This window comes from Ascaphus truei, chromosome 2 (assembly GCF_040206685.1).
Source record: "Ascaphus truei isolate aAscTru1 chromosome 2, aAscTru1.hap1, whole genome shotgun sequence".
Classification (NCBI taxonomy): domain Eukaryota; kingdom Metazoa; phylum Chordata; class Amphibia; order Anura; family Ascaphidae; genus Ascaphus; species Ascaphus truei.
In genome coordinates this window covers 420,476,605-420,498,863 of record NC_134484.1, presented here as the reverse complement: position 1 = coordinate 420,498,863, position 22,259 = coordinate 420,476,605, and the positions used below count along the sequence as shown (strand labels likewise).

At 45.6% G+C, this 22,259-nt stretch overlaps 1 long non-coding RNA gene across 1 annotated transcript; it reads left to right on the top strand.

The window, feature by feature from the left end:
* Positions 1-5,503: 5,503 nt before the first annotated feature.
* Positions 5,504-21,828, top strand: LOC142488773 (uncharacterized). Its single transcript, XR_012799648.1, has 4 exons — positions 5,504-5,842; positions 10,293-10,449; positions 21,358-21,493; positions 21,578-21,828. It is a non-coding gene; the product is annotated as an uncharacterized LOC142488773 (long non-coding RNA).
* Positions 21,829-22,259: the final 431 nt, after the last annotated feature.

Genomic DNA, 22,259 nt, shown 5'->3' with positions numbered 1-22,259 from the left:
GCTTCTTACTTTTTTCTTTTTGTTATAGTGGTTTATTAGCCACATCCAAAATAAAGTACGGGTGCACTGTCCCTTTAAGAAACTACTTTCTTGAAAATTAAAGCCTAGTCCCGTTAGGGACACTAACTCACTTCTTGAGCCCTTACTAACAGGACAGCCAGCTAAACTGGTCATGCCCAAAACATGCTACACAAAAGATAACGATACGTATAAGAATAAAGTCTTATCTGTTCTGCCGCTCCAGTAGCAAACAGGAACACGGTTCCGGGGAGCAGGCTATGTCCAGCCTCGCAGCGATCTTGATCTTTATCCTGGGTTGGGGTCCCAGCTGGTCCCAGCAGCCTAGCTCCTCGCAGGACTGGGGGACCAGAGCAACAGCAACGGCTTCCTAGCCGGGAGAGTTCTCTCTACCTTCCTGTGGAAAAACAAGCTCTCTGTGTATGTGTCACTTCCTGCTTTTAAACCTGCAGTCTCTCAGGCCTCCTGCTTAATTAGTCTGCAGGTGTGCTTCTTTCTGTCTGAGGAGATTAACACTCTGTGAACTGGCTGCAGCGTCTCTCCATTCACTATTCCAGCCTACTGAGTTAGTGACTCTGTCACATATCCCTCTCCCCAGCAAAACATTGTCCTGTGGAGCGGCCCGTGCACCCTTCCCGTGCACCAGCATCTTTGCCGAAAATGTCTGACATCGGCCCTTCCCTCCCCCCTTTTTTTTTTCTTGCCTTCCAATTTAGGCATTTTCTTTTTGGGGTAATTACCAGGCCATCTGGGCCTGAGGACTGGTACCTCACTATCTCCTTGTGTTCAGAGACTCCCTCACCCTGTAGAAGAGCCTTGACTTCGGTCAGCTCATTGCATACTCTTGCCAGTGACTGTTTGGCCTTTTCCTGTGAAGACAGCACCTCCGCTTTAGCGGTGATGGGTTTTGGACCTTTTTCCATCAGCATACCTTCAGTGTTGGGTTTCACATCATTTATTTTCAGAACTTCAAATTGGGTGGGGGTCTTTATAACCCCAAGTGCACCCCATGATGCCTCTCTTTTACAGTCGGCAGACTCGAAGGCTTGGGCCTGTCTTTCTTGTCCCCTTAACTTACTCCGTTGGGAGTGTTGCTGAACAAACTGTGAGGTCTTTCTCATCTTACAAACATGGACACTCTTTAGTCCCATTCTCGACTGTCTCTTCACAGTGGCTGCCTTCCTTGCAAGGCTTCTTACTGTGCTACTACATAGCACCTTGGTCTTCCCATCCCGTGCCTTGTGAAAAGTAGACTGTAACACTGCAACGGTATTGCAGTCATGCTTCCTGGTGCGCCTCACTTGCTTTATCTCTACCACCTTTTTTTCCATGGACTGCTTCTGTGACCCAAGGGTCTGTCTTAGGGTTGTAACCTCTTTCTCCAACTTCAGCTGAGGCATCTCCTGCTGGGCAGCATTAGAGTCCAACGTAGCATCCTGCTCAGTCTTCAGAGCCTCGAGTATCTCATCCAGGTCACGCTTTTGTTTCTCTGCCATCTTGCGGCCAGCACGCTCAGACTCCAGATCCCTCCTCAGGTCATGAAGCTGTCCTTCTGCATTTCTTTTTTTACTCAGAGCAGCTGCCAGTTCATCTTCTTTGGCGTTGAGTCGCGATTCCACATCTCCTAGCTGGTTCAGCGCAAGTCTTGTCTGTTTCTTTCGCTCTATTTCTGACCTGCCACTGCCAGTGCTCCCCTCGGACCTTGTCCAGCTCCAGCTGCAGTCGGGCCATCTCATTGGACGTGTGGTCCAGAAGCTTGCGGGTATCAGCCATCTCGGTTTCATAGCGCAATGACAGGCAAGCCACCTGTCGGACGGTAACCTTCTCCCGCTCGGCGAGCTGTATCTTGTGCTCAGCAACCTGCGTTTGCAGCTCTTCAATTTGATCCTGAAAATCCCCTCTCAGGGCCCTCACCTCTTCCTGGTGCTTGCTCTGGGCTTGCGTCAGCTCCTCCTTCATCTTTTGGAGCCCTGCAGTTTTTGTCGCCAGTATCGCTGTTGCTTCTGTCTTCCAGGCTTCTTTCTCCTTGGCATACTGACTCATGGAGATGGAGTTGCCTCTCTGCTTCTCCAGCTCTTGCTCCAGTCTTTGGACCTTCTCATGTTCCCTCTCCCACAGAGTCACCTGGCTTCTAAGCTCCGCCTCCAGCGATGCTCTTGTGGCGCTCAACGTGATCTTCAGCTGCTCCAGGGCGAGGCATTCTTTTTCCAGCATTTTCTCTGCATTCTACAGAGCAGCCTGTACTTCATTTTTTTCTTGCGCCAATTGCGTCTTCACTTTCTGCGCTTGGTGAAGCTTCTCAGTCCCATCACTGATCTGACTAGTCAGGTTTAAAACCTCTTCCTTCAGGTTATTATTCTCCATTTTCACAGTCTCTACATCCCTTAGGAACGTTTCATTGGCTTTCTTCAAAGTACCCAGCTCTGCCCCTAGCGATGCTCTTGTGGCGTACAGCGTGGCCCTCAGTTCCTCATGCTGTTCTGTGGGGACATACTGGGTACTCAGCCGTTCCTGTAGCACTCGCTGCTTCTCCTTGGCTGCTTGCAGACTTGCATGTAGCTCTTGCAGCTGGCTCTGCCATAAGTGCGTTGCCTGTGTGTGCTGCTGCAGGGAGACACGTTGCATCCTCTCTGCATTCTGCAGTGCTTCCTGCACCTCTAGCTTTTCCTGGATCAATTGCTTCTCCACTTTTCCTGCTTGATGGAGCTTCTTATCACCTTTACTGATTTGATCAGTCAAGTCTGAATTTTTCTGCATCAGACTTACATTCTCCTTCTTTACAGTCTCTAAATCCCTCAGGGCATTCTCATGGGTTTCCTTCAACTTACCCAGCTCTGTGTTTAGACTGTGGCCCTCCTGGCGTGAGAGCTCCAGCTCTGTTTTGAGCGTGCTAGCTTCTTGGTGAGAAACTTCTAAGTCTTTGATGAAGTTTTGCACATCTCTCTGGGACATCTGATAGCATAGTCTCCAGTCAGGACTTGTTCTCTCTGATTCCATGTTAACAATTGCGGTGTTGGCCTTATTCAAACTTGTCGTCAGCTCCTCCAACTCACTCCGCAAGAGATGCTCTGTTTTCTTTAATGCCGCATATTCTTGTATAGCTGGGAGTATACACCTCTGTACCTCGGCATTAGCTTCTCGCTCCCTATTCAATTGTTCCTGCAAGACATCATAATCACGCTGGGCAGTTTGGAGCGCAGAAATTAAGGCCTCTTTTCCCTTGATCAAGGATTCAGCTTCCCTTTGCTTCTCCTTTTCCTTTGCCACCGTTCCTGTGACACTTCTGCCCATCACTCCGGTCTGCAGCACATCTCGGTGGCTTGCTGATGCCTGTTGTCCTGATATCGCAGGCTCAAGTGGTTCGGTCACTTCCTTTGTGACTTGACAAATATTTTTATTTTTCTTCTTTCTCTTTGTTTTATTAGTTCCAGAGACATCAGTGGTGCTGGGCACACACACACTGGACACTTTTGCAGCTTTCATCTGCGGGTACGTCCCTCTTCTCGGGGCCACATATACGTCGTCATCATAATCATCATATGGCCTGAAGGGACACTGTTTTGTATGGTTATGTACATTGCAAAACTGTCACTTGACGGCGGCCATTTTAAAAACCCCGTTTTTTTTTGTTTGTTTTTTTGTTTTTTTCTCACACCCGACGAGGCAGACTTTGCACAACACACATAAGTTGTACTTGCTTTACAACATTTGAACCTTCTGGGTTCTTCTTAGGGCAACATCTTTGCTAAAATCCATTTTCATTTTCTTTTATACCAGACAGGGCAAATTTTACACACAGCACTTGCTAGCTGCAAATTCACTCACTTCAGCAAAAGGCATTAGCTTTACACAGCAAACCTTTCATACCCGATGGGGCAAACTTTACACTCAGCGCTTGCTAGCTGTAACTTCCATGCTTCAGCAAAAAATCATTATTTTTTTTGCTTGAGTTTAGTGTCTCAATACATCTTTATCTACTGACCCCCAGAGGCGTAGCATCCCACTTCTGACACCACCTGTGGCAGGACGTCCTCGCGGCAGGGTCAGTAAGAGGCTAGACACGGTGGGAAATGTTCAACTATAGTGGTTTATTAGCCACATCCAAAATAAAGTACGGGTGCACTCTCCCTTTAAGAAACTACTTTCTTGAAAATTAAAGCCTAGTCCCGTTAGGGACACTAACTCACTTCTTGAGCCCTTACTAACAGGACAGCCAGCTAAACTGGTCATGCCCAAAACATGCTACACAAAGGATAACGATACGTATAAGAATAAAGTCTTATCTGTTTTGCCGCGGAGGATTAAAAAGTACAGGGGATACCGGCAGCCCATAACGGGGCCTGTATCTCCTGAAGTAGGGGTTCCCCGGACCTGAAACAAATGCGGTTCAGCTCCGGAGACCCCCTGCTCATGTACACTATTATGAAAATGTATTTATTTTGTGTACGATCGCCTTTAACAGCCTTACATGGAGATGCCAAATCTCCATGCAAATGTCACAGGCGGCTTATTTTTTCTATCAGTTATCATACGTGAAGTTTAAGTGCGCAAGCAGAGGGAAAAAACCTTGCACGCACGATAAGCCAGTTTTGGGCACGTCCGATAGAAAATGGGCAGAGGGCCTTAGTGAATCGCGTCAACGGCTTCATTTTTTATCGGACGTGATAATTTTTTTCAGGCCGGCACGAAAGCACGGAACTTAGTGCATAGACCCCATACTATGATGTTTTATGACTTCTACTGTTTCTGTGACTCAAGGGCTAACAACCATTTGGTAAATCAAATGCAAACTGATCTGTAACGCAATATGTCAAAATGTGGTATTGGTAATTGTATTAGTGATAAATGTGCTAACAGTACATTTGCCCTGTGTTCCCTTCTCATCAAAACGTGTAGCAGATACATAAATGATATAACAGAATGATAAAAAAAAATACAGTTCTTTTATCACTTAGCTCTGGGGGATGCTTCAAGATAAATATAAAGAGATCAGAATTTGAGTATGAGGATAATACAAATTCTGCACATCCTTTTAGAAAGTAGCCTTACATAGTATAAATAGATATTTTAATCCTCATCTCTTGGTAATGCTAATACTATCATCTATCATGTTAAATAGCTAAATATATCACTAAAATGATAACGCTTCTGTCCCCTTCTATTCCCAGTACAATTGATGCATGTATAATGCAGAAGATCTATTTAAAGGCTTGTTTTATTACAGGCATGTAGAGATTAATACATTTATTTTATGGGAAAGTTGTTTTCGTTTAAATGAAGTGTATCCTCTTCTACAAATATATGTATACTGTGGACAATACAGAATAAATCTGCTCCAACTATCCATGGTGCGATAAGGAATTAATGATACCGTCCCCGGTCTGCCTGGAAACACATGACAGAAGATATGGGATTGGATAAGAGGAAAAACAGATAGAACCTAAGGATCAACTGTCCATCTGAGAGACACAGAGGGAGACCAACTGTCATACTAAAACACACAGAGATAGTGTGAGTCTGAGAGGCACACAGAGAGACAGCTCAGGTGACAGGCATGGGCGTCCGCAGGGGGGGGTAAGGGGGGGCGCTTGCCCCCCCCTGGATCCTCGCATTAACGTAATAAAATATGCTGGGCCGCGGCCCGGGATTGGATGGGAGGCCGGGGCGAGGACTTCAGCAGTCACGCAGGGGTGGGGGCCGCCACGCTCTCCCGCGCTTTAACTCCCCATCCTGCACCACGGCACCTCGAACCATCTGCAGTTCCAGCCTCACCGTCCCTCACCGTCCGTCTGCTGAACCCGTGGCCGCCGCCCGCCAGCCTGAGGTAGGCAGCCGCATACGGGAGGGACCCGTGGGACCAGGGAGAGATGGAGATGCGGGGGGAGAGAGGGAGATTGGGGGGGCAAAGGAGATTGGGGGGGGTGAGGGAGATTGGGGGTGGGGGGAGGTTGGGGGGGCAGGGGTGGGGGCCGCCCTGTGCCCTCCCGCTCTCCCGCGCTTTAACTCCCCATCCGGCACCCAGACTCTCCCTCTGGCCCTCCCTCCTGCACCCCGGCACCCCTAATCACTCTCACCGTGAGATGGGAGATGCAGGGGGGGGAGAGATGGGAGATGCAGAGGGGGGGGGGGAGAGATGGGAGATGCAGGGGGGGGGAGAGATGGGAGATGCAGAGGGGGGAGAGATGGGAGATGCAGGGGGGGGGAGATATGGGAGATGCAGGGGGGGAAAAGAGATGGGAGATTCAGGGGGGGAGAGATGGGAGATGCAGAGGGGGGAGAGATGGGAGATGCAGAGGGGGGAGAGATGGGAGATGCAGAGGGGGGGAGAGATATGGGAGATGCAGGGGGGGAGAGAGATGGGAGATGCAGAGGGGGGGAGAAATGGGAGATGCAGAGGGGGGGAGAGAGATGGGAGATGCAGTGCCGGCATTACTAGTGGCTTTTTGGTTGCTTCACTGGACACTGGGACTATGTAAGGGACAAAAGCACAGCATTCACATTTACTGTGTATTCTGTGTGTGTGTGTGTATATATATATATATTGTATTGAGTTGAGAATGGTTTCTCAAAGAGTGAGGGCCACCGAGCTAAGGTTACCTCAAGGAGCCATAAAGTTGATTTATACCCGTCTCATCTTGTTTATTGGTCTGGTGGGTCGCATTGTGTGGTACTAAAGGAGGACGATCAACCCTGCCATAGCCCATATCTTCTGTGGATAGTGAGGGATTACATATTGGTAGCACCGCTGGGATAATTTTTTTTTTCATATGAGCGATAAAATGCCAATCCTTCCTTAGTAACTCAGTATGCCAGAAGTCGAGGCATAGTTTTGGCATTGTCCCAAGTGTCATTTGTTCAAGTGTTATATATTATAGGCTTTTTCCCTTTGCACCAAGTTTTTAATTGTACTATTAGGTGAGCGGTTTGTCACTATGTTTGTATGATATTGTCCCATGCTGTCATTTTGTATAAAGAAGGTTTTTGATCCACATGGAAACAAATATGTCACTGCCCCCCCCCCCCCTGGCAGCTGTGGGTAAAATTATAATCAAGATGAGTCCATCCATTTTCAACGATTGGTACTCCAGGGAAGGCCTAGATATACATAATATTTTTTTTAAATAAAGGAAAAAGGAAAAGTGATGCGATATGATATAAAAGATGTATCGGTATTTTGTGAGTGTTCTGAAGTTATTGATCCTACATGGGTAACCAAAGACATACTTGGTCCCTGGGGGAAATGGGAAATGGAGTGTTACCTCCAGTAGAAAATATCTCCACAACCTCTTATGATGGACATAGGAAACTTCATTGAAACGTTCCGTAGAGGGCAGTCCCATAGAGGGGTTAACTATTACGGATGATTAAGGATTTTCTCAGGAATAGTGCCCTCTTCGATAGGAAAAGATGAATTTGAGAGCTGGATGGATCAGACCACTCAAATGGTGCACAAATGGGGAGGAACTGATCAATAAAAGAAGGTCGCCTCTAAAACAAAAGGCTATTTCTTCCTGTGATATTGGCTGAGATAGTGATTTTATTTCTATGGAGAAATGTTCCTTTTATATTGAGACAATAGCCCTGTCTGTAAATAGCCCTGAATAGTCTGTAAAAAGTCCCAATATCTGATCTCCAAACAGTTGGTTCTCCTGGCCAAGTATCGTCCAGTGGTACGAAGGTCTTTGCATGATGAGCATGGACACTTAGGAGTTGATAAGACATTTGGACTAGTGAGGAATTGGTTCTATGGGCCTCACATGGCTAGAGATGTAGAAGACTACTGTAATAACTGTGGCAGATGTGCATCAAGGAAGACTGTCCCTTAAAAGGCGGCTCCTTTGATGAATATCACAAGCAATGGGCCCCTGGATCTGGTATGCATGGACTTCTTGTCCTTGAATCCTGATCATAGTAACACCAGCAATGTTCTAGCAGTCACTGATCATTTAACTCTATATGCCCATACTTTTCCCACTTAATATCAACAAGCGACTTCCGGTATGGTACCATCTGGTTAGAATGCAGCCTGCACAAGCTTTGCTGCTGGGTTAACTCCGCACTCACCTTCGGGATCAAAATCGTCAAAACAATCCGGTAAACCAAGTAAGAAAATCCACTAAATACTTCCCCACACTGAACAAGCATTTTGGATGGAAAAAACACATACACATACTTAAGATTCAACATACCTCTCTGGTGCTTCACAGTAGAGCCTGACTCCACGTGGAGCAAAAGGGGAAGTACCTGCAAAGAGAAGGGAAACTGAGATAGGAACATGTGACTAAGCTCCACACATATTCTGACTTTTTCTGAATGGAAAATAATTTATCTCCTAAAGTGTACAACATTTTGAAAAAAAAAAGCCAGACAACGTGGAAAAGGGAAGGGGGGAAACAAGTGAGCAGCAAGGAGTAGCTACTGTACACTGTCAGACAAATGTGTGAGTGCAACAGTCCCTGTTGCAGAAGTCATAAAAGCTGTTAAAGAATCTATGGGACCTCTTTTAAATATTCAATCACAACAAATAAAATGAGGGATATGAAGGTCACAGGGCCAGCTTTAGGGCAAGGCGAGCAAAGCAGACGTCTTGGGTCCCATGCCTTTGGGGGCCTCACGCTTTTTCCTTCTCCTGTTTGCTCCGGTATCCAACATCTGCCTGACTGGAGGGGGGAGCTGGAGGAGGGAGTGTGGGGGTCTCCGTCCTCCAGATTCCTCCTTCGGTCAGGAGTAGTTGGATCTTGGCACTGAGAGGATGAGGGAGAGGAACGAGCGGAGGGAGCACGACACTCCCGGACCGACATGACTGCTTCTCACCGAGAGGTAGGTGTGTGTTTGTGTGTGATTTTTCTTTGAGAGTGGGGGTCTTACCTTCACTGGAGCGGGCTGACTCCTGTAGCGTCGCATTGCCATAGTGACAGATGTCAAATGACACCACGACATCATATGATGATGCGTTGCCATGGCAATGTGATGTCACATGTCGCCGTGACGTCATGATGAGACGAAGCTGCAGGAGGAGGACCACTCTTCAAGGTAAATCCCCTTAACTTTTTTTTACAGTGGGGCCCTGCTGCCACCGTGTCACCTTGGGCCCCGCAAAGCCTAAGACTGGCCAGAAGGAGCATATCTCGCAGTTAAATACTAAAGTTCCAAAAAATGAACAAAGAATAGATTAATCAGAAATGGAAGTGGATCAATTAAAAGAGCAAGTATCTTTGTTAATCAAAACACAACACATCACTACAGCTAAGTTGAAGTATCTAGAGAACAGATCTCGCCACAATTTAAGAGTAGTGGGAATATTGGAGGAAATAAAAGGATTTATTTATTGCAAGGTTTCCAGGCTAATGACATTCCACGGCAGTTGGAAATAGAGGAGAAGAGACAACCTTTGATGATTGAATGCGCCCATAGATTGGGCCCTCCACGTGGCTAGAGCGACACGAGGCCCAGAGTAGTGATCCTGAAACTGCTGAATTTTCAAGATAAAATGCTACTCTGGAGGCGTATAAGAAACCCACCAGATAAAATGCAAGGAAAATAAATTGCTTTTATGTCAAGACTTTTCTGCAGACGTAACTAAAGCTAGAAGGGAATATGCAACAATATGCATAGACCTGATCAAAAGAGGGTGGAAATTTGCCTTAATGTACTCGGTGAAGCTTAGGATCTTTACAGAATCAGTACAAAAGGATTTCTACTCTCCCCAAAAAGCAGAATCATTCATTGCTTTGCAGAGGGACGTTTATTAAAATAGTCAAATAGAAACCACTACAAAAAAAGTGAAGAAGGAAGAGAATTCCAAGTGAAAATTTGAGACAGATTAATAATTAAATACATGGGAAGTAAAAGGAAAAATATAGAGCCGTCAACTCTAAATTCACAGAGGAAAAGAAGTTAAAGTTGGAGAACGGAACATTTAAGTAATGTATAATATAAAATGTTATGTTGAGTTATTGTATGTACATATACATGGGGAAGTTATGAAGTTTAGATATAACTAAGATCATTTAATGTGAATTCATTTAATCTAAAAATTTGCATTATATATATAAAAAAAAAAACATATTGATCCATATGCAGATTAGGAGGTGAACAGGGAGGGAGGCGTGAGCGGGGATGTTTTGTCTTTGTTAGTGGGGTAAAGTTCAAATGAAAAAGTTAAGACTAACAGAAACGGAAGTCAAGATTGAAATAGTATTTAGAGTAAATGTTTAATGTACATGTGTTTCTATGTTTATGTAATTGTGTTATGTTGTGTATTTTTTTTAAAGGCTGATGTGAAAACAGCTGAACCCCATTATAATGCGGTTCTCGGAGTCCACATAATGAGACCGCGTTAAAACCGGGATCGGAAAAAAAATGGCGGCCGCGATGAGGAGAGAACTTATTCCCCGCAGGGCGTCTCCCTCCAGGTACCCGGCTCCCCAGGTCAGTACCCTCTTTCCCTCCACCTACCATTTTATCACCAGCGATTCCCACACCTTCACTGTTCGGAGCTAGCGGCAGCACAAACCCGATCCATTTATCTCCCCCCTCCCAACAAAGGCTCCCCAAGGGGATGATGGGAGTTGTAGTCTCTCGAGTGGAACTAGTTCAATTGAGAGACTCGGGACGCCCCGACTAGTTGGGCGGGACTGCGGCGCGTGCACAATGGGTTCGGTAGAAATGACAGGCACATAGGGCTGAACCACGGTGGCGCGTGCAGAACTAGCCACTGCCGCCCAGACTCGAAGCAACTGGTCCACCATCTTTGAATCGGGCTAAACCAACCACAGTGTTTAGCCATTGCAAATTGAAACTTGAAGCCATATCACGAGGTTACAGTTCACAAAAGAAAAGCAGCAAACATTACTAAAATAAAAATCACACATGTAGGCCAGCCCCACTAGTCAGTTGCTTTTCGGTTGGCAGTGACCACTGATGGAGTGCATAACACCGCTCATTATCAGTACGTTCAACGGTTGAAAGAGAGCCTTCAAAAAGCATATCAGTTGGCAGAAGAAACCACTGCCAAGCTGAGTCAGAACAACAATCGAAGTTGTGACTTCAAGCTACGCTACCGACAACTCACACGAGAGAAGGTTCCAAATCTGGAAATAACAGGAAAACATAAACCAGCTAACAGGTAGAGAGACATCCCATTTGAAATGGATTCCAAGCTGCCTCGGATTTCCATGTATCGCATCAGAGAGGTAGGGAGAAGGTCTGGCATCGAAACCACCCATTCCCATTCCCTGCTGAATCCGCGGATTTGATTGTTAAAATCCACCAGTGGATTGCAGAATCTGCGGTTTGGATTGTTATATTTCACCAGCGGATTGTTTCGAATGGCGTTTTTTTATTAATCTGCACGGATTTAAACTGGAACAATCTGTCGGCGGATTTTACGCTGCGTAATGGATTTTGGATGTAAAGCACAGGAAATTCGGTGAAATGGATTTTTACAGTTTTGCCCATCTCTATTCGTGCATCCAATTGAGGCTGCATTGCTTTGTGAGTCAATCTGGTGCCACAGTAGATGAGGATGGTGAAAGCCTTCAACCCGGAAAGGGTAAGTAAGACATTTATTTATTATAGGGTGTCATTGATTGCCAATGTGGGTATCTGTGCTCCGTTGAGTGTGCCGGGACCCACTGCAGCTGGGTCTACGTGGCGTTGTAGCTTTAAATCCCAGCTATTTACATACAGTATAGCCCACTTACTGTATGGTATCTGTGACACTGGAGGTGACAAATCAGTTCTCTGCCGTTGGACTGGCCGTCAGTAGGAGGTCATTATCGTTGGGCAGTTTGGTATCGGAATGCATCAATGCCGATGCCAGGGAATCCTGTGAGCGGTAAGCTTGTCTTTGACGTGGGAGCCTTAGAATCTGACATGGAAACATTAGGCTCTTCAAGAGTATCAGTGGGTGGAAAATTTGCCTTTGAAGTGGGAGCCATAGAATCAGCAGGGGATGCAGCAGATACTGCATGGGAATCAGAGAGAAGTGCACTTCATAAAATCAGGAAAGGGTACATCTGACTCATAAGAGAATCAGTCAGACATGAATGGATTCTTGAACTGGGAGTCCCAGAATCATCAAGGGTTAAATAAGGTATTGTAGGGAAATCATTGAGACGAACAGTTGTCTTAGGCTGGGTCCATAGTGAGTGTGCACTTGCGATTGTGCGTGTGCGCATGATGTCACCCACGTTTTAGCTGCAGTGATTTGTTGGCTGGGTAGACGTGACAGGGAGGCGTGTCAGGGGGCATGTCAGGGGCATGGTCATCACATCACGGAGCTGGATCACCGCTTACGTGAATCAAATGTAACTGATTCTTCGTGCACGTGCACCCCATCGCACTAGCGCAGGCGGGGTCTATGGCCGTGATCATTGCCTTAAGGCATTGTGATCGCGCCACGTGTGCACTCCTACATATGTGCGGTCTCACCGACCATGGACTTGGCCTAAGAAGTGACAGCCTTGGAGTCAGTAATGAGTACCTCAGACACTGCAGAAGAATCATGGAAACGTACACTTGTCTTTGAGTCCCAGACTCAGCAATCACCAAGCAACGGACTTGGATTCAGTAATGGTGTAGGGAAGACAGGGAGACTTACACTTGTCTTTGAAGTGGGAGCCTCACAATCAGCAATGGTTATAACTGATACTGCAGGGAAATCAGTAAAAGATGCACTAGGCATTGCAGAGGATCAGTGAATTGTGAGCTAGTCTCTGAAGTGGGAGACTGAAAATCAGTGGAGGATATACCAGGTACTACAGAGGAGTCAGGGAAAGGAAAGTTTGTCTTTAAAGAAGTAACCTTTAAATAAAAAAGGGTTATAACATGTACAGCAGAAAAAATCAGTGTAAGTTGAACTTGACTTTGAAACAGGAACTTTAGAATCAGCAATTAGGACATCTAATACTGCAGGGGAACAAGGGACAGAGGAACTTAACTTTGAAAAATTGGCCTAAGAATCAACAATATGTATATCAAATACTGCAGGGAAAGCAGTGAAAGGAAAATTTGTCTCTGAAGTTGGATCCTCAGGTTGAGGCACTGAGAGGCGGTAAGGGAGTCGGAACCATGAGTAAATTATCAAGGCGAGTAGAAATGCATTGCAGGAGTTTTGCAATCATAGCCAGTTTCTGGTACTGAAGGGACAAACGATGCTCATAATTTCTGGTTAGATGTCAATGGAGAGAAATGCCCCTCTCTACCCCAGCGGGGTCCATGTTTGGCCTGAGCAAATCAGAAAAGTGCTGATCTCAGATCAGGACGTGGACCCGCTGGGCTAAGGTAGGTTGCCAAGTCACAGAGTCCTGCTAGAATAAAAGTAGTCAGGCTGCAGGCAGAGGATCAAGGCAGGCGGCAGAGGTGCAGAGTCAGGTTCACAGGATGAGGTGCGCAACAGGGGATCCAGAGACAAAAGGACAGAGAACACGGAGCAGCAAAGCTGGGACTGCAACAGGACTTAAGAAGAGGACTCTGGAACAGGACTCTGGAACAGAACTCTGGAACAAAACAGAAGGAATCGGGAGCACAAGTATTAGAATACCTTGCTTGGGCCAGGCTGGGAGTAACTGGCTGCTATTTAAGATCCTGGGGCAGCTGCAGCCAATTACCGGCTCCGAGAGGAGGTTTGAATCCTGCTTCAGTGGCCATCTTGGTGCACCCAGTGAAGTCAGAGGATCGTCTCTGTTGGTGCACCTGTTGAATCCTCACATGAAGGTCTATAGTGCAGCCACTGGCGGGATTGCGGGAATGCCAGTGACCGGTTCAGTGTGCTGGGGTGATCGGCGGAGCTGTGGCCACCATAATTTAATCTGCCATTTTGGCCGCCTAACGGACCATGGTGGGCTTTCAATCTGTCACCCACTCACAGACCTCCGTCCCGCATTTAAGCAAAAATTGTTCCTTCACGACTTTAAGTCCAAGATCAATTTAAAACTCTTGGAATGATGAGCTATCTGGGATACAAAATCCAGGTGAGAGTCCTTGGATCCTTTGTCCAGCAACATGAACTAAACCCTGGACATTTCAGAAGTATTTTCATACTGGGCCAGCAGGATCTCTTTCACCAGCGGATAATCACCGGAATCCTCCCGATCCATCTCTGGGTGCACATCTGCTGCTTTACTGCTCAGCTTTGGGCACAGACCCAGAATTTTTAAGGCAGGTGATGGAGAAAGCACAAGTGTTCAAATGACCACAGGAAGCCATCAATTGTGTCCATTTGTTCAACAAAGCACAAGAAGCTGCTGTATGTGAGGCGCGGATGCAAGCTTGCTTAGGAGCTGCAGTTTCTGGCTGATAACCAAGGTGGTGCTGGGGGAGTTGATCTGGTTCTCATCGCCTCGAGGATGATTACCATCTCCTCAGTGGTGTCTGACCCCATGGTGGCCAGGATCCCCATGATCTTAGTAGCCAGGAAAGGGGGTCCATCCGGGTGCGAGGCTCCTCAATGGAGCTTTAGTCAACCATATCCTAGAGGATGGTGGAAGGTAAGTCCTCATCTGGGTCGGGGGTGCGGTCAGTTAGGGCAAGCTGCAGCCCTGCTTCATACCTGACCAGATCATCTACAAGGTCTTTCTAGTTTTGGCCCTCCGTCGGCAGGCCATATTCCTGAAATGTAGCAGAACCAATTCCTTGCTCCAGGACTTGTATTGGGGCACCATCACCTGGATCGGGTCATCTGCAATGATTGTTGAGGGGTGAGGTAAGCTAAGAGCATGACCGGAATGTCTGTGACTCTTTGCCCTGAAGTTTCAAGGATCGAGACCCACTCAGTCAAACTACCTTTGAGTAGTTAAGCCCTGAGCCTGGCAACTCCACCACCGCCACCGCCACAAGAAAAGCCTGTCACTGGAGACCAGAAGAATTCAAAAGGATCAAGCACCAGACAGGACACATAAATCAAATAAAGAGTATTTATTCTGGCTGGACTCAGCAAACACAACACAAATCACCGATCAGAGCTATACTCACTCCAAATAGGGAATACAGGGAGAATCCTAGTAGTCCTAGGGGCTCGTATCACTAAAATGACTTACCCGGCACAGCTTCCCCTCCTGTGAGGGTACGAAGTTTCCAGGCAGAGCTGCATGGAAGTTCCATCATGCAAGTTTAAATCTCCCACTTTAGAAAAGCGCACAGCCTTATTTTCAGGTATCTCGGGCACAACCTCGGATCACACTGCATGAATGATGGGCGTGGAAAGAACTGTGGCGTGGCCCTGCTTTTCATAGTTTCTCAGTCTCCATAATAAAGCATGGAGAACAAGGCAGCAACCAACCGCAGTGAGGATGCCGTGTGTTAGGCCAAACACAGCATGAGGGCTCACCTTTGTTGATCTGGGATGGGTGTGTGACAGAGGGGCTGAGCAAGGCGAGCGGAAATTACAAACTGACCAATCAGAAAAGCACCTAAAAGACTCATACCCAGCCACTGTTCTCAGTGCCAGCTTACTGTCTCCCGCTGAGATAGATGACACGCGGTCTGGGACAGACAATGGCTCTGCTTATCGGACAAACATCTCACAGATAGGAGGATCACCCACCCCCACTCTCCTTGGTCCTTTTAGGTTTTCATCATGAAAAATGCATCCTCCTACTTTAGTAAAACAAATGGCAACACACAGTAAGGCAATGGCAGACAACCAAATGTGTGTCTGCAACAAATCACATCTGGTTACAGAAACCATGCTGAAAGAACATGTGTTTGTTGTATTTGCTATCACAGGCAGTCACAACACTCCTAAATCTCAGTGTAATATTAATGATGGCAACTGAACACACTGTAGGGTGGAAGTGAACGAACATACAGTACAGGTATACTCATAAGTGATGTGAATTAAAAAATGTTACATTTACTGTACAAATTACAAAAGGCCTAATAGCAAGCTTCCCCATGTACTGCATGGTGGATTTATACAGTATATCAAAATATTTCATGTTGAGATAGATTCAGGCAAAAATGGTTCAAATATACTGCATACGGTTTATGGGAAATATTCACATTCAATGGAATTCCTTGCTGTACTCTCAATGCAAATCGAAATAGCACAATAAATACGAATAGTACTTCATGTATAGTTTTCAACAATCAGTAAAGAAAATACACTCTGCCTCAATCTCAGATGTTAAATAGAAGAATACATTTATTTTGGAAATCACAAAGAGATAAAATAGGGCTATATTCTAATATGCAAAAAGGGGGCTGTGTGGATGTGAGGGAATAGGATAGATGGGGCAGGTTGTTGGGTGAGATGATGAAAGGACCTCATCCTCAGCCACAGGGGAAAATTAGCTGAAGGTGGATTTAGGTGTGCAAGGGGAGATACATGTTGAACCTGCAACTTAACATGTTAACATGTAGAGATGTCATGTATAATTGACTTCATTTTGTCCGTGAAGTGGGTGACGAGATCTGAGGCTGTGAGGGTAGAAGGGAGTGCAAATGTAGTTGGGCAAAGATGGAAGTTAAAGGTAAATAATAGGCATTGAGCGTTAGAGGAAAGAATTTGTATGATTGATGGAAAGTATGTTTTCTTGGTAAAGGAACGAGCAGTGTTAAAGGATGAGAGTATGAATTTATAGTGGAGGAAGTCTGATTTAGAGCGAGATTTCCTCCAGTAACGTTCCGCAGTACGCAAGCACTTTTGGAGGTAGGAGGTAAAGTGGGTGTGCCACAGTTGTCGCTTGGATTGTTGGGGTGACGTGTGGTGACTGTACCCATTTTGGCTAATGCTATACTGTAGTACAGAGAGGTTGTAAAGTCAGGAAAGGGTAGAGATGGGAGGGAGAAAATGTTGTAAAGATTCAGCGAATTGGAGGGAGTCTAGAGCAAGTAGGCTTATGTATGTGCGTGTGGAAGTGGGTTCTGTGGAGGTTGCAGAGGGTAGAGCAAGACTAAAGATTTAGAGGTGATGTCAAAGAGTGAAGGGCATGTTAGAGGAATTACAGTATAGACAGAGCAGAAGCAGGAGAAAACCAGGTGAAAGGAGTGTCCATTGTAGGAGTAGGAGAGGTGGTCCACTGGGAGAGACCATAGGAGGAGTACAGGAATTAGAGTAGAAACAAGAGGTTTGAGTAGATGAGAGGTGTTCAGTGAGATTTGACAGACAGGTAAACTCATTTACTTCCTCATACAAATAGAGTCCTTCTTGGATTTCTGATAACTATTATTATGAACACAAACAGAAATGAATAGGAACTTTGGAGATGAATAAATATAGGAAAGGTAAAAAAAAATGCTATCACAGGTAGAGCAGTTTGGGGTAGACCACTAGCAACGGCTGCAAGCTTGAAAAAGGCTGAATCAACAGTCTGACAAGCAAGAAATAGGGCAGGGCTACACCAAGTGCTAGGAATTCAGGAATAGCCCCCCTTCTATAGGGTCAGAGAAGGAGTTGCTAAGGCGACAAGCTGAAATGACAGCTAGGTAGTTTCCACAGTGACAAGAACTAGGGCAAAGGTCATGGCACCCAAAGGGGAAAGAAAACCCATGCAAGGGACAAAACACTCTCTGTCTGGTATCAAAAGATACCACTATAATAACATACACTACCGACACACTTTATTGCTCATCGGCCAGATCCGCAAGCCGGGAGATTTCCCGGCTTGCTAGTGGCTGCCCCTCGGCGTGCCGCGCGTCACCGACACGCGGTCACGCGTCATCGGGAGCCTGCGCCCCCTGCACGCGCGTCCAGGGCTCCCCGAGGGAGCCCTGGTGTCCCGCGATCGCGGGACGGCGGCAGGGGGTTCCGGGGGACCCGGCGGACCCGGCAGCGGTAGGGAGAGCGCCCCGATCGGAGGGCGCTCTTCCGCTGCTTCGGCGCGCGCCCGTCACCCTCCGGCGAGCGCCAGGATACTGCTGCGGCCAAGAACGGGCAAATGCTCGAATAAACTTGGCCGCAGCAGTATGTTGAACATACTGTATAATAAACATACAATAAAACATCAGTTTTAAAGTCCACAGTCTGCATTAACTCCATGGTACTGGCCGATACCACTGAGTCTCCAAAGTCCTTTTGGTTACATGGGTGCAAAGGTAGGTGCACCAGTCAAGGATGGCTTGGTGCTCCTTAATGTCTCTTCAGAAGCCATAGAAGAAAATGGGTTGAATGTTCTCATTTTCTGGAGTCCAGGTGAGACATTAAAAGAATGGTCACTGTAATGGGCCTGATAAAGGTTTTCATGGTTCAATGTTTAGTAGTCTTTACTTCAACTTTACTGACCCTTCCATCTGCACTAGGAATGATCTTGACAGTAAGACCCATTGGCCATTTGTTTCGCTCAATGATATTTCCTTCTTGAATGTCTTGTTTGTTCGAATGTGTAATGGAGCCCTTCTAGATGTGGTCAGAAAGGAGCTCACACACCACTTTCTTGTAACGAAAGTTCTTTATTCCCTGTATCAGGTGTTGCAGTAATTCGGTAACAAAACAAAATAGTCTTTAACTTAAATAGCATACATCTGAAAAACAACAGGACAGTACCTAATCGCTGGTATCGAAAAGGCAGTTCAGGCTCTCCCCCTGACAGGCTCTCTGCAGCCTGTTCCCTCACAGGTTGAGAGCAAAAAGAGAGAGAGTGTAGGAAGTTTGCTGCCTGCCCTTTAAACCTCCTACTTTTCAATCAGCTTGCAGACCTACAGTACAAGCCAGGGTGTGGTTTTTCCTGGTCTGCTCAGGTGAGAGAGTTTTAACCCTCTGCACTCCCTCACATACCTCCCCCCTCAGAGTGTTTCTCCTCACACACTCGCCTTTTGAAACAATCCCCCCCCCCTTCCCTCTTGGGACAAAAAGTCTGCATTCGCATGTAACTTCCCAGGCCTATGTTGTACCCGGAAGGAGAATGGTTGAAAGGAGAGGTACCAGTGTGTGACTCTGAGGTTTGTGTCATTCATTGTATGAAGACACTTTAGGGTAGCATGGTCTGTTACCAGGATAAATGTGGTGCCCATGAGATAGTACCTGAGTGCTGATACTGCCCACTTTACCGCTGAACACTCCTCTATTACTGCGTAGGCCTGTTCTCTTTTTAAGAGCTTCCTAATAAGGAATAGGACCGAACACTCTTCCCCGTCTACCTCTTTAGACAAGACAGCCCCTAAACCTTCTTCTGAGGCATCCATCTGCAGAATGAAGGGCTTCTCAAATTCCGGACTCTGTAAAACCGGCTCTGAACAGAGTGTTTTTTTCACTCCCTGAAACACCTCCTCACACTGTACTGTCCACTGAACTTTATAGGGCGGTACGTTTCATATTAGATTGGTGATGGGGCAAGGACTGTGGAAAAGTTTGGTACAAATTTTCTATAATATCCTGCTAAGCCCAAGAAAGCCCTCACCTGTTTTTGTTGTTGGTACTGGACAATGTATATACATCAGGATGGAAAATCCTAATTCAATGTTATCAAGGATTAATCAATACCCGGTGCATATAGGGATAGAGGTAATCAGAACATAAAGCAAAGAAAAATGAGATAGCAAAAATCTCCCTAAATTCCCTATTTGCTGCACTCAGGATTATGTCACAGAATAGTGGGTCTAGATAGTCCCAGACATGATATGTCATACAGTCATTGGGTGCAAACTCCACATAGTAACCGCTCTCATCACAGTAGGAGGACATGTGCTAATAAAAGCCATCAATTTGCAAGAAAAGAATACATTGTTATTAATATACATAAAGGACAACGACACAATAAGTGTAAATGTACAATGTGCAGGATAAAAACAATTATCCCAATAAAAAAGTGATGATAGAGTGCTACTGAGAACGTAAACACAATGTTAGTGGTATTCTTAGCGTCTGTCTTTGTCAAAGCGCCCTGTGCGTGAAACGCGTCAGAGTACCTGCCAGGACTACCCATGTACTTGTTTTTAAGGTAATAAACTTTCTTTCTTGATTCCTGCTTCTACCAGTTGATTTGGCAAGCTGTGCTCCAGTTTTTTCCTTCGGGACCTTTTCTATCCAGTTACACAATAAGCTGCTTTGAGGTGCTCCGTGCACCCGTCATATAAAATGTAATCTAGACACGGGAATGTAGAAGCTAAACCTATGGTGTCCAATTAAATCACGAGATAGAACCAAATGATTATAACTGTTTATGAATAGTTCCCAGATAAATTAATATATGATATAAAGATCCTACAGTTAGGTACTACCAGTAAGTTGAACAGATATTACCAAAACATAAATTTCCAAGCTGGTAGGTGGAGATGGGAATGGAGTATATATATATGCACCTGAATGAGGTTATATACAATAAAAATCTCTCTCATATGCTCAAAGTGTTAATTATATAGAGCGGAATTGCAGCAGACATACATATGATAGTGGTGTGGTATAATAACAATTATAGTGTAATACTTACACGGTCCAGTATAAGTAAGGGTGTTGAAAAGGTTTCTGTAGGGTATTTTTTAAACCATCCAGGCCGGTAGCTGAAATCGGGGCACAGGTATTTGCTTACGAGCAAAGTTTCAATGGGGGCTCCCCTCCTTGGTGCTTGCGGTCAAATTATTTCCTCCCCAGTCCAGCAGTTTAGGGTAAGTGAGGCAAGGTGTCAGCGTGAAGGTAAAAATACATTTATTAAAGTAAAAGGCATCCACAAAAGCACTCACACCTAAACAAATCCCCGGCTCGCCAACATAGCCAAGTTTTGCGTCTTGTCGCAGGTAGCCCGGTCTCCGCGTCCGGAGTGCAGAGAGATGGTAACCTCTGCTCGGCTCGGCTGTGACTGTGACTGCTTGCACTGACTACGGAAGCCTCTGTGGATCAAAAACATACAGGAAATTGAGCAACGCGTTTCGCTGGGCAAACGGCTTCCTCAGGCTCATAAGATCTTATGTATTTTTACCTTCACGCTGACACCTTGCCTCACTTACCCTAAACTGCTGGACTGGGGAGGAAATAATTTGACCGCGAGCACCAAGGAGGGGAGCCCCCATTGAAACTTTGCGCGTAAGCAAATACCTGTGCCCCGATTTCGGCTACCGGCCTGGATGGGTTAAAATATACCCCACAGAAACCTTTTCAACACCCTTACTTACACTGGGCCGTGTAAGTATTACACTATTATTATTATTATACCACACCATTTCATTCTACCTGTGTCCCTAATCAGATTATATTTCTGGATGGGATAGGATCTACCTCACAAGATACCATTATATATCTGTACTTACACAGGGCCGTGTGAGTATATGAATATTATCTTACCTTGCCCCTCCCTCCCTTAAGAGATTCTCGCCTCCTGTTTGAGTTCTCCATATCTATCTCTACAGTTGGAATGTTCTAACCCCTTGCTCCCCCTATTTTTCTTGTTTTTATGTTCTATTAAGGGCCTTGGATGTTCCCTTTCTAGGGTTGAAGCAGAGGGGATCTATAGTTTATCTCTTACCATCTAGAGAGACTGTATTTGTTGGTTTGAATTATATTATTTTATTTGCATATTCATCTCTGATTCATATACATAAGGTAAGCGCCTGGTTTTCTCTGTTTTATATACATATGATAGTGTATCCTGTAGGATTGTGCTAACCTGTTCTGTCCGCTTCACAGGTCAAAACGGACATCTAAGTTTACACTGAATCCCTGGATACCCTCCAAACAACTGGAATGACCAGAGTATACAGTATATTGTCTGCCGCAAATATTCTGATAAATATCTACAAAAATGAAGAGAAAATGTACCCCTCATTCAAACCCAGGGGACTTAATGTTTTTAATGTATAAATCCATTTACACTCCCTCTGGAGAAACTTTTTGTCCCAATCTCCTTTTCTTGGGCCCCATGGTATATGCTCGATACCAATAAAGAGCAATTTATCACTGTCTCCGTTGTGTTCTTAATTGCTTGTCGTGCCATTGGTGTATCAGAGGCTTTTCGGATTGTTCCAAGATGTTCCAATATTCTTGTTTTGAACTGCCTGCGGATCTTACCGAGATATAATGTCCCACAACCGCATACAATCAGATATATTACGCCTGTGGTAGTACAGTTGATAAAATCTTTGTTTTTAAATGTTTGCTGCTGAGTGGAATCAGCAAACTCTTTCCTTATTGGCACATGTTTACAGGTTTTACACCTGCCACACGAGTAAGAGTCGGTTGGCCTCTGTCCTAACCAAGTTCTTTTAGGCTTCACTTGGTAGTGACTTTGCACTAGAATGTCCTTTAAATTGCGACTATGCCTACTTGTCAAGTTCGGGGACTGTTTTAGGACATTCCTCAAACCCTGATT